Source organism: Engystomops pustulosus, chromosome 6 (assembly GCF_040894005.1).
Source record: "Engystomops pustulosus chromosome 6, aEngPut4.maternal, whole genome shotgun sequence".
NCBI lineage: Eukaryota > Metazoa > Chordata > Amphibia > Anura > Leptodactylidae > Engystomops > Engystomops pustulosus.
In genome coordinates this window covers 129,331,457-129,352,111 of record NC_092416.1, presented here as the reverse complement: position 1 = coordinate 129,352,111, position 20,655 = coordinate 129,331,457, and positions in this window count along the sequence as shown.

The following is a 20,655-nucleotide window of genomic DNA, read 5'->3' as shown; positions in this document are numbered from 1 at the left end:
TCCTCACTGTATGGGGGTATTGTTTCTCACTGTATGGCTGTATTCCTCACTGTATAGGGGTAGTGTTCCTCACTGTATGGGGGTAGTGTTCCTCACTGTATGGAGGTAGTGTTCCACACTGTGTGGTGGTCGTGTTGATCACTGTATGGCGGTAGTGTTCCTCACTGTATGGCGGTAGTGCCCCTCACTATATGGGGATGGTGTTTCTTGCTGTGTGGCGGTAGTGTTTCTCACTGTATGGAGGTAGTGTTTCTCACTGTATGGCTGTATTTCTCACTGTATGGGGGTAGTGTTCCTCACTGTATGGCTCTATTCCTCACTGTATGGGGGTAGTGTTCCTCACTGTATGGCTGTATTCCTCACTGTATGGAGGTAGTGTTCCTCGCTGTGTGGCGGTAGTGTTCCTCGCTGTATAGCGGTAGCGTCCCTCACTGTATGGCGGTGGTGTTCCTCACTAAATGGCGGTAGTGCTCCTCACTGTATGGAGGTAGTGTTCCTTGCTGTATGGCGGTAGTGTCCCTCACTGTGTGGCGGTAGTGTTCCTCACTGAATGGCAGAAGTGTTCCTCCTGTATAGGGGTAGTGTTCCTCACTGTATGGCGGTAGTGTTCCTCACTGTGTGGCGGTCGTTTTGATCACTGTATGGCCGTATTGTTCCTCACTGTATGGGTGTAGTGTTCCTCACTGTATGGCAGTAGTGTCCCTCACTTTATGGTGGTAGTGTTCCTCACTGTATGGCGGTAGTGTTCCTCACTGTATGGCGGTAGTGTTCCTCACTGTATGGGGGTAGTGTCCCTCGCTGTATGGCAGTAGTGTCCCTCACTGTATGGCGGTAGTGTTCCTCACTCTATGGCAGAAGTGTTCCTTACTGTATGGGGGTAGTGTTCCTTACTGTATGGCGGTAGTGTTCCTCACTGTGTGGCGGTCCTGTTGATCACTGTATGGCGGTATTGTTCCTCACTGTATGGGGGTATTGTTTCTCACTGTATGGCTGTATTCCTCACTGTATAGGGGTAGTGTTCCTCACTGTATGGGGGTAGTGTTCCTCACTGTATGGGGGTAATGTTCCTCACTGTATGGAGGTAGTGTTCCACACTGTGTGGTGGTCGTGTTGATCACTGTATGGCGGTAGTGTTCCTCACTGTATGGCGGTAGTGCCCCTCACTATATGGGGATGGTGTTCCTTGCTGTGTGGCGGTAGTGTTTCTCACTGTATGGAGGTAGTGTTTCTCACTGTATGGCTGTATTCCTCACTGTATGGGGGTAGTGTTCCTCACTGTATGGCTCTATTCCTCACTGTATGGGGGTAGTGTTCCTCACTGTATGGCTGTATTCCTCACTGTATGGAGGTAGTGTTCCTCGCTGTGTGGCGGTAGTGTTCTTCGCTGTATAGCGGTAGTGTCCCTCACTGTATGGCGGTGGTGTTCCTCACTAAATGGCGGTAGTGCTCCTCACTGTATGGAGGTAGTGTTCCTTGCTGTATGGCGGTAGTGTCCCTCACTGTATGGCGGTAGTGTTCCTCACTGAATGGCAGAAGTGTTCCTCCTGTATAGGGGTAGTGTTCCTCACTGTATGGCGGTAGTGTTCCTCACTGTGTGGCGGTCGTGTTGATCACTGTATGGCCGTATTGTTCCTCACTGTATGGGGGTAGTGTTTCTCACTGTATGGCAGTAGTGTTCCTCGCTGTATGGAGGTAGTGTTCCTCACTGTATGGCGGTAGTGTCCCTCACTGTATGGGGGTAGTGTTCCACACTGTGTGGTGGTCGTGTTGATCACTGTATGGTGGTAGTGTTCCTCACTGTATGGGTGTATTCCTCACTGTATGGCCGTAGTGTTCCTCACTGTATGGGTGTAGTGTTCCTCACTGTATGGCGGTAGTGTCCCTCACTTTATGGTGGTAGTGTTCCTCACTGTATGGCGGTAGTGTTCCTCACTGTATGGCGGTAGTGTTCCTCACTGTATGGGGGTAGTGTCCCTCGCTGTATGGCAGTAGTGTCCCTCACTGTATGGCGGTAGTGTTCCTCACTCTATGGCAGAAGTGTTCCTTACTGTATGGGGGTAGTGTCCCTTACTGTATGGCGGTAGTGTTCCTCACTGTGTGGCGGTCCTGTTGATCACTGTATGGCGGTATTGTTCCTCACTGTATGGCTGTATTCCTCACTGTATAGGGGTAGTGTTCCTCACTGTATGGGGGTAGTGTTCCTCACTGTATGGGGGTAGTGTTCCTCACTGTATGGCAGTAGTGTTCCTCGCTGTATGGAGGTAGTGTTCCTCACTGTATGGCGGTAGTGTCCCTCACTGTATGGAGGTAGTGTTCCACACTGTGTGGTGGTCGTGTTGATCACTGTATGGCGGTAGTGTTCCTCACTGTATGGGGGTAGTGTTCCTCACTGTATGGCTGTATTCCTCACTGTATGGAGGTAGTGTTCCTCGCTGTGTGGCGGTAGTGTTCTTCGCTGTATAGCGGTAGTGTCCCTCACTGTATGGCGGTGGTGTTCCTCACTAAATGGCGGTAGTGCTCCTCACTGTATGGAGGTAGTGTTCCTTGCTGTATGGCGGTAGTGTCCCTCACTGTATGGCGGTAGTGTTCCTCACTGAATGGCAGAAGTGTTCCTCCTGTATAGGGGTAGTGTTCCTCACTGTATGGCGGTAGTGTTCCTCACTGTGTGGCGGTCGTGTTGATCACTGTATGGCCGTATTGTTCCTCACTGTATGGGGGTAGTGTTTCTCACTGTATGGCAGTAGTGTTCCTCGCTGTATGGAGGTAGTGTTCCTCACTGTATGGCGGTAGTGTCCCTCACTGTATGGGGGTAGTGTTCCACACTGTGTGGTGGTCGTGTTGATCACTGTATGGTGGTAGTGTTCCTCACTGTATGGGTGTATTCCTCACTGTATGGCCGTAGTGTTCCTCACTGTATGGGTGTAGTGTTCCTCACTGTATGGCGGTAGTGTCCCTCACTTTATGGTGGTAGTGTTCCTCACTGTATGGCGGTAGTGTTCCTCACTGTATGGCGGTAGTGTTCCTCACTGTATGGGGGTAGTGTCCCTCGCTGTATGGCAGTAGTGTCCCTCACTGTATGGCGGTAGTGTTCCTCACTCTATGGCAGAAGTGTTCCTTACTGTATGGGGGTAGTGTCCCTTACTGTATGGCGGTAGTGTTCCTCACTGTGTGGCGGTCCTGTTGATCACTGTATGGCGGTATTGTTCCTCACTGTATGGCTGTATTCCTCACTGTATAGGGGTAGTGTTCCTCACTGTATGGGGGTAGTGTTCCTCACTGTATGGGGGTAGTGTTCCTCACTGTATGGCAGTAGTGTTCCTCGCTGTATGGAGGTAGTGTTCCTCACTGTATGGCGGTAGTGTCCCTCACTGTATGGAGGTAGTGTTCCACACTGTGTGGTGGTCGTGTTGATCACTGTATGGCGGTAGTGTTCCTCACTGTATGGGTGTATTCCTCACTGTATGGTGGTAGTGTTCCTCACTGTATGGGTGTAGTGTTCCTCACTGAATGGCGGTAGTGTCCCTCACTGTATGGTGGTAGTGTTCCTCATTGTATGGCGGTACTGTTCCTCACTGTATGGCGGTAGTGTTCCTCACTGTGTGGCGGAAGTGTCCCTCTCTGTGTGGCGGAAGTGTCCCTCGCTGTGTGATGGTAGTGTCCCTCGCTGTGTGGCGGTAGAGTCCCTTGCAGTGTGGGGGTAGTGTCCCTCAGCTGTGTAGGACACTTTTTTTTGCGAATTTTTATGAAGCTTTCATTGCTATAATTTTAAAGATAGCTATGTTGTCCCTCAGAAACAAGATAGTTGGCCTTGGATACAACCACCCCTACTCTTTGGCATCAGTGGCCAGACATGCAAAATTGATGCCTGCATGACAACCTAAATTCAAAGATCAAAGGATCCAAAGGATGGCTGAGGACATACAGTAAGTCATGGTTGTTTCAAATGAAAAAACTATTTCTTTCTTGGTGCAATAACTCAAGCAGCAGTGGTCGTATCAATGGAAAACAATCTTCTTTTTAAGGGGCAACATGGCTGCATTCATGGGAACATCCAAGTAAAGAAATGTACATTTATGGCAAATGAATTAAATTAAATGTCAATGCCCAGATGTGAATACCCCTTTAAATACTAAAGAACGGCATCTCAAGTCTATGGAAAAAAGCCCTTGTATTGGGCGCTCTGACCAGGCCCTGTAGGGCAGTAACAGTAGTAGTACCCTAATGGCAGCTCACTCTGGTTATTATGCTGATATTTTTGCTGCTGCTCTGCATTGTTTCCCTCTACTATACTTTCTCATTTATTTAGACTAGAATAACTGAATTTGCATTTAAGCCAAGAGGCAAAATCTTCTCCCTGCTTCTTTTTCTTGGAATAATCTGCCAAATGCAGCAGGACATCTCTGGAGAAGGCAGAACAATGAAAATATAGAGAGAACATTCGGGGAAAAAGAATCAACACAAATGTTTGTAGTTTGAGCTAAATGAGGTGCCACAAATTGCACCTATAAGGTACAGAGCAGTGGTTTTGCCCTGTGCCTGGCACCAGCATTATCCATGACTTTAATAAACAGGCAGGGGATGTTCTGCGAAACTGAAAACCTCATTTGTGAGCCAAGACTCTGATGTTCGGTACTTTCTAAACTTATTTACTTTTCCACCGTCGGTTTGTGTGCAAGATTAAAGGGAATCTTTTCTCTGATTTCTTGCCTGCTTGCCTTAAAGCAACACTGACATTTGCTCCAAAAAGAAGGACCCTTCCTCCTCCTTTCCCTTGCACCTTCTATTATGCATTCTCTTTATATTTCCAGACTGTGCTGAAATTCTTCCACAGATGTCTACATAGCGAGACTAAGAAAAATCCATATTTGTTTGAGCGGTCGGATATATTTCTTGACAGTTGGTATGACTAAGTGACTGCCTTTTAATAGCTCTGTATAGATAGGATTGCTGATAGTTCTGATGTCTATATGTAGGCAGTTTCTGCAGGAATCATGCTTTGAATTCTCACTTGTGTTGTTTTAACAGTGCAGTTGACGGGCAAAGAAGGCAAGTTGGAAAGTTTCTGCCTAAGTTGGGAGAGATTTTAATACAATTGACTTGAAAATTTTTATTGGAAACTTCTCAATAGCAAAATACTAAATGACAGGAAAGCATTTCAAAACATCTTGGCTTCTTGAATGCAAAAGTGTTATTCGGCACTTCATCACCTACCAGAAGTGAGGAGTTCTGACTTCCTGCTGCAAAGGTGGGTGGGATTCTGCTAGGCCTAGTTTAGAACATAGACATAAACACACACAGATTATGTCCTTCCTTTTCTTTCATATTGTTTGGACATGTCCAGATATGTTTGTCACGGGGTGAGAGTATTGGAGAGTATAAAACTACAAGCTACAAGAAGCCTATGTATTAATGTGACGGAGCCTCAGCCCACAGATGTCTCTATGTTAAGGCTTTTAGTAGAACAATTACTGTCCAACCCATCTGGGGCATGAGGCTGCATACAAGACCACTTCAACACAGCAGGGACGCTTTGTGGGCTCTAGTATGATGACAAAAAAAATAAAGGAACAACAATTAATAATTCATTGTCTTTGAAGGCAGATGCCTTAACAGGAGTTCAAACAGCATGCAGAAATTCTGTCTAATGTGTCCATAAGCAGCCGTATATCCGAATCAGCAGACGAGCGGCTTAAGACGCTAGATGAAAGATTTACGCTGTGAGCCAGGGAGATAGGGCGACTTTTACTGCAACATTATGAAATTTTGATGACTCCAGGTTTCCTTTAGAGAGTCTTATGTTTTGTGCATAACAAGATGTATTGTTGACCATTTTGTGTTATATAACTTCCAGTGTACGGATGTAGCAAACCTGAATTTACCATTAGCTCTTCTATTGTGCTCATTGATAACTTTCCTGGTTAAGATAATGTAGTAAGGTTATATACTGTCTTGTGGGAAATCATATATAACAACATCACAATGAGTTATGACAAAGTCAGCTCTGCTGCATGCACAATCTTCTATGTGCTGTATCAGTAGCTTTAGATCAGACAAGTTCTTTTGCTTGGTCGGCACTTCCAAAACACATAGCAAGACTGCTGTTATAGGAAATCCCAGATTACAATGCCAAATACTATCATTAGATTCTCCAAATTCAGATCACATTTTGTAGGGATACTCCAGTCGACATACAGTAGCAGTGCTAATTATGTTATCATAGCAGTGTATGATTGTTACGGGTGCTCTTGCGACCCATGTCTCGGGTCCTGGGCACACCTGTGTATTTTTACGCAGTAGCTGCAGACTTACTCACCCGTCCATGCTCCAGTGACAGCACCTATGGTCCTAGGGGGCAGAGACGCATGCGTTGGCTTTGTGAAAAGGGTTAGCATGCTGCTAATTGGCGCTGTCCGGCCGCTGCCCTGTTAAATAGCCTGCCTACTCTCATGATTTATCCTTTGTGACCTCTGCTTCATTTCCTGACCTCGATCCTGTGCCATTGGCCATTGACCTCGATCCTGTGACATTGGTCCTCACCTGAATTCGACAGAGCAACCTGGTAGTATCTAAGTATCTAAGTGTCATCCGGTATTCACCAGAGCCCGCCGCAAAGTGGGATGGACTTGCTGCGGCGGGCTCTGGTGAATACCGGATGACACTTAGACTCTGCTCCTAGGTATCGGCTTACTTCATCGCTCGCGGCGGTGACAATCCTGACAATGATGGCTGCACGTTTTAGCACTATCATACCAATGTACAATATATCTCATCATTATATTATCATATTCATTTCATTTTCTTGTCCAGCTCTAGAGTAGCATTAATGCATTGTTTCATAAGAACAGGTCACAGTTACAGAAAAAGACAGTAGGGATGTCCACATGGCTATCCACACCTTGCTTAGGATGAGACATTCAGTCTTCTCTTAGGATTTATTGCTATGAAGAGAGAATTCATGTAGTACATGTATTTCTGTTAGTATTAATTGTATCTAAGCTTGATATAAAGCTTTTTTTTATGTAGAAACTGAAAAAGACTACCAATGGGTTAAGTCCATTATCATTGCATTAGTCTTCCTCTACAATAGCAGATCAGCTTCCATCATCCCTTTAATAAAGAAACGCGACTTCATTATTTTTAGAACGTGTAAATTAACTTTCTACACTATCCAATTTGTCAAATCCAACGCTATCAAATTAAGACATTAATTTCTAGCGCTTCGGACAGTAAGTCAAATTTAATTTTTAATTGAGCTCTGAGGAACGAAGTAAACTCCCATAAAACATATTGTACAGCGTCTATATTGTAATTTGATTAACCGTGATGCTGCAGTCACAGCCCTGACAGCTCTTTGTGCTTCACATGGAAATTGAGAGTTTATTAGCTCAAAGAAGTGTTGCATATTGTATATTTACTGTGTGACACATCACCTGAGCTTTATACCTATTCCCGGGGATGAGCTGTTTTATTAAAATGAAGAGAATAAATAGTACATCTGGCAATTTAAGCATGCCGATGGTAGTGGAAAGACAGGACTGTGAGCATATAGAATAGATTAGTGACATCATCATTAGCGACTTACACAGAAATCATAGATTGCGCCAAATGCTCCACTAGACCTTTATTAAAATGTAAGGCTGCATGGAGGAACTGCAGGTGGTCACTTTAATATGTCTTATAAACAGGGGTCCTGGATGAGGGCAGTCCCATTTATAGCATCTTTAACAATAGATTGCTATGAAGAGATTGTTAGGAATAGATTGTTATTCCTTATCTATGGTGGTAAAGGAGTTGATGGGAACTTCCAAGGTGGTAAACAGTGGGGGACATGTGATAAAAAACTTAATGGGGATAAAGTGTGCACTGTCTAAGTATTTTTATTTTTTAATAATGCAGTTACTGTGTAGAAAGACATGGCATGTTTTTAGACTCCTACCAGAAACGGGCTATCCATGTCTACCTGGACTTGATATGTATGGTAATGCTCTATGGTGTATTTACCATATTATATACGTATAAAGCAATAAACTGCTAGTCTTCAATCCTGACGTATGTGGAAATCCACTCTACCTTTACTTTATCACTAGCAGGTTTATGCTATCCTGAGGCCAATCAAGGTATTATTATTATTACTATTAATCCAGGTGCAGGGATATGTGGGGAAAGGAAAGAGCGACCATGGGCGTAATTGAAATGTAGAATGTAGGTTTATATCTATTCATCTCCTAACAATTTATCTATCTGTCTGAACATATTTCACTCCTTCTGCCCATCTAGATATAATCAAGCTATTTACTGTATGTTTTAAAGTGCTATTTTTAAGAGTTGTCTATCTACCTATTCTACTCTATCTATCTATTTGCTTTTTATCTCTCTCTCCTTTCTAGACATAATTCGTATGAATCTAAGTAAATCATGGCTGAATGGTATATTTCATCACCAGTTATGCCTAAAAATTGCTCTCATGGCCCGTCTTACACGTATGACAAGGAGAAAAAGGAGTCGGGATGGAGCGTTATTTAAATATTACGTCCCTGTGCAGTTACCATTGATAATGACAGCCAACAAAGCCCAGTTATAATGAGCTGGAAATTTCCCTTCAGCTACAGCCTCATGACAGGTAAATGGAATGGCACTATAATGACTACATGGTGAAAATTCCAGCTCTGCACTAATAGTCCTTCACATTGTCACTAACTGATAAAAGGTGAGATTTAGCTCGTCACACATAATCTCTCCTTACCGCCTTACAAAATATGTGAGAGAGCAAAATACATCTTCATCGTGTCAGAGCTTTGTATCTTTAAGTTGCGCACAGCTGGAGAAGGAATGTTAAGAAATAAGAGAAACTTAGAACAAAATGTTTATTTGGAAATTTTCAAGTAGCATAATAAGATGAAATACATATGTTTGTGCAGAATCAGATTGATCTAGATTTTAAAGAAAAAACGTCATTTCAGATGATTTTTGAGATTGTGGGTAGGGGACAGTTGTGAACATTTTTCCAATATACTTCTTTAACAAATTCTCCTTAGTTTGTAAAGTAACAGACTGTAAAGTGCCCCCTGGTTACAATGTTACTTCTACATTGCTAGGGCAAATCTGTCTACAGGATGGAAGATGGGTTTCTCTCTTCTCTCCTGTTTTCTACACAGCTGCGAGTGTTAACCCTTCCTGCTCTCTCCCTGGCTGTATAATGCTTTGAGCATAATTTTAAAAAATCAAGCTGAATGTGAAGGGGTTAATCCTCACTACCAGAGCTGTTTAACCAAACACAGGAAGATCAGATGTGAGCTCATGTGGCCTCCATAGACACACACTGTAACATGCTGGAATGTGCAATTATTTCAAATGACGATTACGCTGTAAGAATTTTGAAAGCATTTTCTCTCAAACACAACACATTTATAAAAAGTTTCCAATTTATTATGTTTCCACAGGATATGTAAAAAAACTGATCAATGGGGTTGGAGTACTGGGAGCATCACCAATCACAACAATGGGGACCCCTGTACCCCCATCTGAATTAAGCAGTGGTTCACAGCTTCCCTGCTTCTGCCCATATTGCTCTATGAGACTTCTGAAGACAGCTAAGTGCAGTATACAGCATCTACCATACAGATGAATGGAGCAGCAACTATAAGTAAATTACAAAATTGGTGCCAACCCCTTTAGGAAAAAAGAAAGTTTTAATGTTAAAGGGGATTTCCAGGTTTCTGATCTTCATGACATTTCCATAGGATAGCTCATTAAAAAGAAATCATATGAGGTCTGGAGATTCCCATCACCAGCCACCAATGGTGGCTCACCTAGGAAACTGTAGCACAGTGCAGATTCACTTGTATCGAGACCTGAAACATTTTTTTACATGTCTGGAAAAGCTTGGAGACAACTAGGCTGCAGTGCATTCGTGTATGATAATTTTTCCACCTGCTATTGTATTGCTGTTTACATGAAAAAATTTGAATAAATATGTCTGGAGTCTGGGACACTAACCTTAACCCCTTAAGGACGCAGCCATTTTACAGCTTAAGGCTCAGCCCCATTTTTTGGATTCTGACTTGCGTCGCTTTATATGGTTATAACTTTTGAACACTGTTACTTATCAAAACTGAGATTGTTTTTTTCCCCACATGTTGTGCTTCATTTTAGTGGTAAATGTTGGCTGATAAGTTTTGCGTGTATTTTCCAAAAAAAGAAAAAATGATGAATGTTATGAAAAATTTCACTATTTTGAAATTCGAAATCATTCCATTTTCAGGTAGATACATTTACCACCTAAATAAGTTGCTGAATAACATTTCCCATATGTCTACTTTACATTTTCATAATTTTTGAAATGTCCGGATAATATATTTTGATTTCGCGCGGCTTACAAATCGAATAGCGATTTTCCGTATTTTCAGAATATACTCTTTTGCGGATAAATTTTGTTTTGAATGAAATTTTACATATTTAGCATCAAAACTCCCTATACAATCAACCCATATTCAAATCTACACCCCTCAAACTATCATAAACAGCTTTTAGGAAGATCGGTAACCCCTTGAGATCTTCATAGTAATTGAATCAAAATGGAGGTGAAATTTAGATTGGTCAAATTGTGACGGTTATACGTTCATTTAGCCCTAAAATTTACACATTTCCAAAAGATAAAAATAAAAAACCCACCATACAATTTGTTCTGCAATTTCTCCCAAGTACTGAGACCCCCCACATGTGGACGTTACTTGTTTTATGGGTGCAAAGCGGGGCGCAGAAGGGAAGGAGCGCCCTGCAGCTGCCAGGATTTTAGTTTTCTCTTTGCCTCCTTTTGTAGGCTATAAAATTTTACCTTTTCTGTTATTTGGGCCATGTCACGGCATTTTTTTTGTGGCATGAGATGCTTTTTCCAGTTTTGCCATTTTGGGGTTGGTATCACCTATTGTTGAAAATTTAGGAACTCACTTTTGAGGGCAGGAGTAGAAAAGCATCAATTCTGTACTGGATTTTTTACTTTTTTTTTTTTGGTGTTCACCGTTTAGCCTAACAATCCTGTTATCTTTATTCTATGGGTCGATATGATTACGGGGATACCAGACTTGAATATATTTTCTTACATTTTACTATATTTGTCAAATAAAACAGTAATGTGGGGAAAAATCTATCATTTTTGCATTGCCGTCTTCCAAGTGGCATAGCATTTTTATTTTTTTGGCTACGGAGCTGGTTGATAGCTTGTTTTTTGTGGGACATGCTGTACTTTGCACCAGTATCATTTTGGAGTACATATGTTTTTTTCACATATTTTTTACCTTTTTATAATAGGTAAAAATGATAATTTTTGGTGGGTTTTTAACAGTTTTTTTTTTAACGACGTTCATCGTAAGGGTTCAACAATGATTTACTTTTATTCTACGGGTTGTTACAGACGGGGTGATACTATATATGTGGGTTTTTTATGATTTAGACTTTTTTTGCGTTGTATAAGTCTATTTATATGTTATGGGGCTTATGGGCATTTTTATTGATTTATTACTTTATTTTTTAATGAATAACATTTTTTTTTTACTTTTTCACTTTTTACACCATGGGACATGAACAAACAATCCTCTGATTGCTTTTTCATGATAATACTCTGCAATACTGATTTATTGCAGGGTATTATCAGCGGCAGCCTATGCACATGCATAGGCTGGCACTGTGCCAGTAAGATGACGTCATAGATGCCATCTTACTGGTAGTGCCTGCAGGCAGTGCTGGGGACCAGGCCTCCTGCAGGCTCAGCTTATATTCACTGTAACAGGCGCTAATCCTGCAGTAACTCTGAGCAGCCTGTATACCAGTGATGGCGAACCTTTTAGAGATTGCGTGCCCAAACGTCAACCAAAAGCCACTTATTTATTGCAAAGTGGCAGCACAGCAATTTAAGCAATAATATATGTCTCCTTGTTCTTTGACAACTTTCAATTGTTCAGCCTCCTAAAGACACCAATGCAGCTGAAATGAGGTGGGCAAATTTGCCTATCATTGTAGGAAGATTCTTTGAATCCTGTCTGGTGAACTGCATAATAGGGTGATGGCTTGGGTGCCCACAGAGAGGGCTCTGAGTGCTGCCTCTGGCACCAGTGCCATAGGTTCGCCACCACTGCTATATACAATGGACAGCACTGCTGCTCTCTGCTGATCATGGTTTTGTGAAGTCTTGTGTCACAGCTGTGCAGATCTTCTGTTAGTGGCCTATTCTAGTTAGGTCACAGGTAGTTTTTTTTCTTCCGGATAACCCCTTAAAGATACAGTTAAAATATGAAGAACTGAGCTGGTCTGGTTAGTACAGAATTGTATTGTATGGTTATATAGTTGTATCATTGTATAGTTGGATGGATGTTTGATTGTATTTTAATATTGAGCACAGTATAGTGGGAAAAACACTCCTCATAACTTAAAATGTCCAAACATTACCAAACATAGATGTGATAAGATATTATGCACTATAACCCTGTAATTTCACAAGATGTTCATTTTTTTGTATCTTCAAAATTAAAGTACAAATACTATTAATAGAATTAGATGTGCTTGAACCAAGTCCATACCATGTGTACACCAGCAGAGCCAAACTTAGCACAGAGAGCAATTTAAATCATGGAAAACATTTGTGAAGGTTTGTTTCACTAGCATCATCATCCTTTAGTCATACAGTGACTATAGTACTAATCACATGCAGTGATCATGCTATTATAATAAAATAATATAATTGATATTCAGTACCAAGTGGATGATTGAAGTCTTCCTTTACTTCTCTACCTGGTCATCAGCTTTATGATTGCTTCTCCTTGCTACAGTTGACTCTGCAAGGTTTCCATCTTAGTACCCCCGGACTCCTAACTAAAAATCTCCAAAAAAGGGCCAATACAGGATTTTTGAATCACCCAATAAAAATTATTTTTGTGGTTTCATTAGTTTCAAGCTCAGATTCATATATGTATGTCTTCTGGTGTGCCTGACTGAAAGAACCTCTGAATCTTTGTCAGAGATCTCTAACAGCCATGTCTGATCTCCAATTGATCTGGTTGATGCAGTCTAGTAGGCAGAAGTTAGCATTTTAGCTAGATATTTTTTTTCAGATAACAACCATAAAATTTGTAATGTACTTTATTAGATAAAAAATGCTTCTTTGTTCTATTGTCGAATAAAGAAGTAAAATATGTGTTAACCATTAGTTTCCTCTCCTTATCTGTCTGCTTTCAGATACAATGCTTACTGGTCTATGATCAACCACACTAAAGGGGTTGGCTAGGTTACCCCATGTTTTTACTATTTGTGTAAGTGTGGGGGCAGGATATGAGGTAATTTACCAATGTGCATCTATTAATAGTTCTGCTCCACTTTACTGATATGTGAAGTGAAACCTCCTGTCTTTTACATCATCAGCCAGACATTCCTGTCCATAAAATGGCTTTCTATCTGTCCAGATCACTCTAGCAGGACCTTGATCTTATATTCATAAATGCTATAAAAAGGTCCTGGCAGGGATATTGCAAAAACAGAGATAATTCATTATGTGCTGCATCGGTTCCATCATCTTATTTTCTATATAAGACATTCTATCACCTAAGGAGGTTAATTCAGCTTGGATAGTATAAAAGGTCTTTGTAGCTCCTTAAAAAAGTTAGTCTGCAGCTCAGCACAGCTCAACTGTCTCAAAAATCTGACATATTTCATCATGTTCTTAACATCAGCAAAACATAAAAACATTATTTAATATCATCTGGATCATTCTGACCTGCAACATCTTTTTACAGAAGACAAACCTTCAACTAGCTCCAATCAGCGGAAAAACCGAATGCATCCTAAAAGAGTTAAATAATAAATCCAGCACAGGCCTTTGCAATCCAGTTTGTTGTTTTGTTGTTTGATGTAAGTAAAGTGTCTGAAAAACAAGGAGTAATTGTGTTTCATGGACATTTTCTTTTGTCCTCTTGAGGACATTCTGCATGTGTCACTTAAGTATGTCGTCCTGGTGAGATTATGTGACCATGCATAACCATTAGACATAGAAAACAGTATTATTTATGTGACCAAGGTAAATAATCTCTTAAAACACATTAGAAATCTGCCTTATACCGCAATTTATGTGTTAAACAAGGTCTTCTTGAAGTTTTAAGGGTAAACAAGCCAAGATGCCTCCATCACTTAGAACAGTAAACAATTAATTGGAGGAAAGTTATACATGTCAGCTAACTAGAACTCAAAAAGTAACATAAGGCCTAGATTCATCAAATAAATGGGGTAAAGCAGAATTTCTACACGGGAAGAATGAGTCAGTACGAGCAGTGAGAATATGTACGAGCAGTGAGAATATGGAACTCTCTGCCGCAGGAGGTTGTTATGGCGGACTATATGTACATGTTCAAGAGAGGCCTGGATACCTTTCTGGAGAGAAAAAATCTCACGGGTTACGGGGATAAAACATTTATTTAATTCTTGAAGGTTGGACTTGATGGACTTGCGTCTTTTTCCAGCCTTATATACTATACTATGATACTATGATATTTTCGTCAAGGTTTTTGGGATATTTGATTGTAATCCATAAATCTGTATATGTAAATGTTTTGAGAACACACATCCTACTGTATCTAAAAATACAACTTGATAACATGTAATGTAACTTAAAATTACTTTCAAATTATCAACTAAACTAACTAAAATATGTTCACATCCAGACGCCTAACACAAAAAAGATACAGGTGGCAGGGATTGAGTTAAACTAGATGTTTAAAACTCTGTCGCTGTTCAAAACTCTGTTCCATATTAACCCAAATATATTTAGAAAGATAAGAAAGTGACCTGGTGCCTGTTGAAACTCCAAGAAATAGCAGGGTCAACTTGAGGCAAGCTCCTTATTATACCATACAAGTAGGGGACTGGATCAACCCAAAAAAGTAGATAAACCCAAAAAATAACAAAGGGTATAAAAGAGGATATAGTTTGAGAAACATCTAAACATGGATAAGTGATCCACCACAGCCGTAAAAATTAGAATTAATTAATGAACCCAAAATCTGCTAGAAGTGCTTGAACCTCAACAGCCTTTAGCAGATCCCCTTTAGTTTCTCTTCTCCAACTATCATGGTTTTGTGATGTCACCAGTTCCAATCTGGTTTCCATAGATGAATTTAGTAATCTTTGTATTAGTAAGTGTTAAGCTTTAATTCCATTATTGTGCAGGAAGAAGGAAACCGAGTGGTTGAAGAGTCATTAGACTGCGGATGCTCTGAACATGAAGTGCTCCTTTCTGCATGGCTGACAATCTAATTCTGGACGACTGAGCTCACAGAATCAATTTTTACTGTGCTACTGACGATAATTATTGCTAAAACATACATGTCCACCGCTGATGGTCCATCAATATCACAGCGGCCTGGATTGCGTCTCCAAGCAGTTATTTAATGCGACGCTTGATAGATTTCAGAATCAGATCTCCTTGTTGATGGTTTTTAAATGAGAATGGAAAGTGTATTTATTAACAATCAGACTGTTTAATATGCCTGGGACAATGGATCTGTTACCCGAGAAACGCCTCTATATTCTGTGAATGGTTATTCATTTCTGAAAGCAAAGTAAGTGGAAGAATGGCTTATTCCCATGTGGAAGGAAAGGGGGGCTTTTACTTAAATGCCAGATGAACAGGCACACCTCTATGTGACAAGGGGTTTGCTGGGTGTATGGAGAAGAGGAATCGCTGAGCTGCGCTTTATTTCCAAGAAAGGCATAATAGCCGGTCGTGCACAGAAAAAATGTGGTTTGGTATTGTTTATCAAAGACAGGCGTAAAAAATGGAAACATAATATTCATGAGTTTTCTAAATTATACACTAGCTCAATTCTCCCACGAACAATGCATGGGGCCTACCCTTCATAGATATACTGACAGGTGAGTGCTATGAACAATTTCTGGTAACCATAGTAACTGCCTAAGTAAATCACCACACTCTCTTCTGCCCATACAGTGCCAGCTATGTATCCGCCAGATAGCTGTGTGTCTTAGGGCAACGCAATAATGGGCTCTATATGGGCTCTTTTCATGAGTTGATTTAATTATCTTGTCTGAATTTTGCAAATAGAACTCAGATGGCTGAAGATCTGGATGTAGAGACGTCAGGCAGAATCGTGTTTCGTGAGGATGTTTAGGCATTTATAACTGATGAAGGAGATGAAGAATTTATTGGATTTATTGGGTGGATGTTAATAATATAAACATGAATGACTAAGTTGCATTATTATTACCTAAAAATTGCAGGAAAACATTGGGAAAAGGATATGAGGACAAAGAGCTTTTAAGGGGTTAAAGGACACCTGCAAGCAAATTAAACTGAACGGACTGGACTGCAGTCTGCAGCCCTCTGAGGAGGCGGTGACTGCAGCATCGAACCAGGCAGTCAACACCGGCATCTGGTTTGGGAGTGGAGCGCCCCCACATGAATACACTGGACCGCCAAAAGATACGTCCGTCGATCAGACCACTACGTGCCACATTGATATAGATAGGCTTTTTCACAGAGGGCTAGGGATCTGTTTTGCAGATGTGCAGCTCATTCAGTTTAAGTTGCTGACAGGTGTCCTTTAACACGTTGTCCTTGCTCCCCAAGTAGCAGAGCCAATCCAGCCCTCCAATTATTGGACTAAGTTTGAGGTACTCAACTAAACTCCGCATCCACAGACAACCAAACCTGTGCCTGCAGGAAGGAAAGTTCACAATCTGTTACATTCTGCCGCCTTGGACTGTGAGCCATTATACACACTTTGGACCACATTTATGAAAGCCCCTGCACCAGTTTTTTGTCTGACTTTGCACCTTCTTTTCAAGGCAAACTGCTTGCACATGTATTTATAAAGTCTCTACTCTATAGTCGATGCAACACAAAATTCTACACATGAAGGGGCATTCCTGTGCACAGTCGGACTGTGCAGAACATTTATCATGCGGAGTCCAACAGAATTGTGTCACATGCTCCATGTTAAAGGTACACCAAAAAAAAGTTAATGCAACCTGTTGAAGCAGTGCAGGGTGCACCAGATTCATGAAGAAGGTGCACCACAATGCACACACTCCACAGGCAAACTGTACCTAGAGCAGTTTGCACTGTTTTTTATAATTGTGGGACTGTGAGTTACTTTTCAACATTTCTCTAAGTGTGATCCCTGGGCTGCCGCTACCACCACGAGCCTACCTTTCACATCTTCCAGGGGATCTATTATCACACACAGCAGGAATGCAGCAAGGGGATCCCTAGTATATATTGCGCTCTCCCAATATTGCGCTTGGACCTAAAAAGGTTGTGCAACTCTAATCTAGAAGCTGCTCAACTGCTTAACAACATACTGCTAGTTGTTTATTAGGCCAATTTCTGATGACAGGTTCCCTTCAATGGAAACATGTTGGAAGGAGTCATCTATACATGTATTCCTATGGGGAATGGAAGGTGAATGGAAAAGCTTCCGTTCGCCTTTCATTTATAGTTTTCGTTATTCTCTTCTAAAACAGAAGAACATAACAGGAAAAGTGCTGGTGTGAACATATTTTCCATCATGTTCTTCCATTATTTAAAGTAGAACAATAACGCCCCAGTCCATATTTGTGATGGCCCTTACTGTATGTGTATATATGAGATATATATCATTTTAATTGGTTCCAGAATTTTCATTTGGGTTTACTTATATTGGACTAAACTAGCGTATTTCTGGTTTTTATGTGATGCACTGTATTCACCACCTTAAAGGACATGTACACATAAAATAGCTGATGCTGTAAAAGAGGAAATACAGTTTCACCCACACGCCCAAGCCCTCAACGTCCACATCTCCAAATTACTCAGCCTGGAGATGCTGCCCTATAGGCTGCTAGAGATCGAGGCCTTTCGCAACCTCAAGGCGGCGGCTGCCCCTCAGTATTCGGTCCCCAGCCGACACTACTTTTCCCGATGTGCCGTCCCAGCCCTGCACCAGCACGTGTCAGACAACATCATCCGTGTCCTGACCAACGCCGTGTCTGACTAGGTCCACCAAACCACGGACAAGTGGACGAGTGCTGCCGGGCAGGGCCACCACATATCGCTGACAGCACATTGGGTTAACTTGGTGGAGGCTGGGATCGAGTCGGACCCTGGGGCTGCTCATATACTGCCGACGCCGAGGATTGTGGGGCCTACTTCGGTCACAGTCTCTCAATCCTACTATGCCTCCTCCTCCTCCCACCCCTCCTCCACCTCCTCCTCCGAATTACCATCCGTGGGCATGGGGCCATCAGTCGGTAGCTCTAGGGACAGCAGCAGTGCCGTCGCTAAGCGACAGCAGGCGGTGCTCAAACTGCTTAGACTAGGCGATAAAAGGCACGCAGCCCAAGAGCTATTACAGGGCATCACGGCGCAGACTGATCTGGCACCGCTGAACCTAAAGCCAGGCATGGTTGTGTGTGACAACGGCCGTAACCTGGTGGTAGCTCTGCAACTCGGCAGATTGACACATGTGCCATGCCTGGCCCATGTGTTAAATCTCATAGTTCAGCGGTTCCTCAAGACATACCCCAATCTGTTTGATTTGCTCAAGAAGGTTGGCGCATATGGCAGATTTCATCCTAGGTTGCCTATCCAGCACCGATTACTGGGTATTCACTCTCCTGGATGCATGGTACAAGCAAAATCTTTCTACTCTCATCCCTGTAGAGGAAAGGAGTGTGAGAATGCATGAATACCAGCAGGCCCTGGTGCACAAGCTGAAACAGTATTTCCCTTCTGACAGCGCTAGCGGCAGAGGGCATACTTCAGCGGGACAAGCAGCAAGTTAGACTAGGCAGGGGTACGCTTTACAAGGCCTTTGCCAGTTTTATGTCACCCCAGCAAGACACTGTCACCTGTCCCCAGTCTTGGCAGAGTAGGGCGGATCTTTACGGAAAGATGGTGAGGGAGTTCGTAGCTGACTATACCATTGTACTAAATGATCACACAGCTCCCTATAACTACTGAGTTTCAAAGCTGGACATGTGGCCCGAACTGGCACTGTACACCTTGGAGGTTCTTGCCTGCCCTGCCGCTAGCGTGTTGTCAGAACAGGTTTTCAGTGCAGCTGGTGGCATCATCACCGATAAGCGTACACGCCTATCGACTGACAGCGCTGACATGCTGACGCTTATCCAGATGAATAAAGCCTGGATTTCTCATGATTTCCATTCTCCCCCAGGTGAAAGCAGCTCAACCTGAATAATTCTCATATATGCTCTCCTCCTCCTCATTCTCCTCCTTCTCTTCCTATTTGTACACTAAAGCAGAGGCAACTGGCAATTTTTTGCCAGGGCCAACTAGCTCTAGCTATAGTACTATATCTATTTAATTTTTCTGGTGGGCCACCTACACGGTCCACTGTTTTAAACAATTTTTGGGAGTGCCACATACAGGTACTTTATCTATTTACTTATTTTGGAGGGTGACCTACCCGCTCCTCTGTTTTGAAAACTTTTTTGGACTGCCATATACAGGCAACCTATCTATTTATTTTTTCTGGATGGCCACCTACCCGCTCCTCTGTTTTGAAAACTTTTTTGGACAGCCACATACAGGCACTATCCAAATTAAATTGTCTCCATAGCAGCCTCCATACGTCGTCTTTATAGCAGCCTCCACACGTTGTCTGCATTGCTGCCTCCAAATGTTGTCTCCATAGCTTCCTCCAAAAGTCATCCACATAGCTGCATACATCGTCCCCTTAGCAAACAAGCTGTGTCCGGCAGAATTTTGGGTTGTTTTAACGGCTTTCACATCAAACTTTGTCGCCATGCTGCTGTGTTATCCACAAAATATACTGCCAAACTTTTATCAATGACCGATATTATTTCAGCGCTACTTCCCCTCCCCCACCATAACCAGGCCAACCAATTACTTATAAGAACAGTACTACACTTGATCTTACACAAAAGGTTCTTAGAAATGCTGTTTGTAGTCCCCGCCTGCTTTGAAAATTATAATTTTTTCAAAGTAAACGCTTCTGGCCCCCAGGTCCATTTTGGGTGGGGAGGAGCCCAGAGGCATGGGCTTGGACAGGCGAAAGCTCACCTGGCAGTGGATCGCCAGCTCTATCCCAATATCCAACTAACATCCTTTGAACTGCAGCACCTTTAATCTACTACCACCTTACTGCCTCCATACATCGTCCCCTTAGCAAACAAGCTGTGTCAGGCAGAATTTTCGGGTGTTTCACCAGATACATAATGGAACTCAGCACATCTGTCGTCGCCATGCTAGAGACCTGAAGTTCCAATCATAGCAGCGCAATATGGATGCCCCATACCGTCGCTCTTAATCATGGAACCATTTCCGAAAAAAATAAAAAATAGAACCGCTATGCTATTCCATTATTTCTAGATGAAATATTCAAACGACCCCGCCTGCTTTGAAAATTATAATTTTTCAAAGAAAACGCTTTGGGCCCCCAGGCCCATTTTGGGTGGGGAGGAGCCGAGAGGCAGGGGCTTGGACAGGCGAAAGCTCGCCTGGCAGTGGATCGCCAGCTCCATCCCAAGATCCAACTGACATTGTTTGAATTGCAGCAACCTTCAACCTACAACCTATAACCTTTTACCTCGAAAATCTATCTTTTCACTCTTCTTTTCTCACCTCCTTACTTT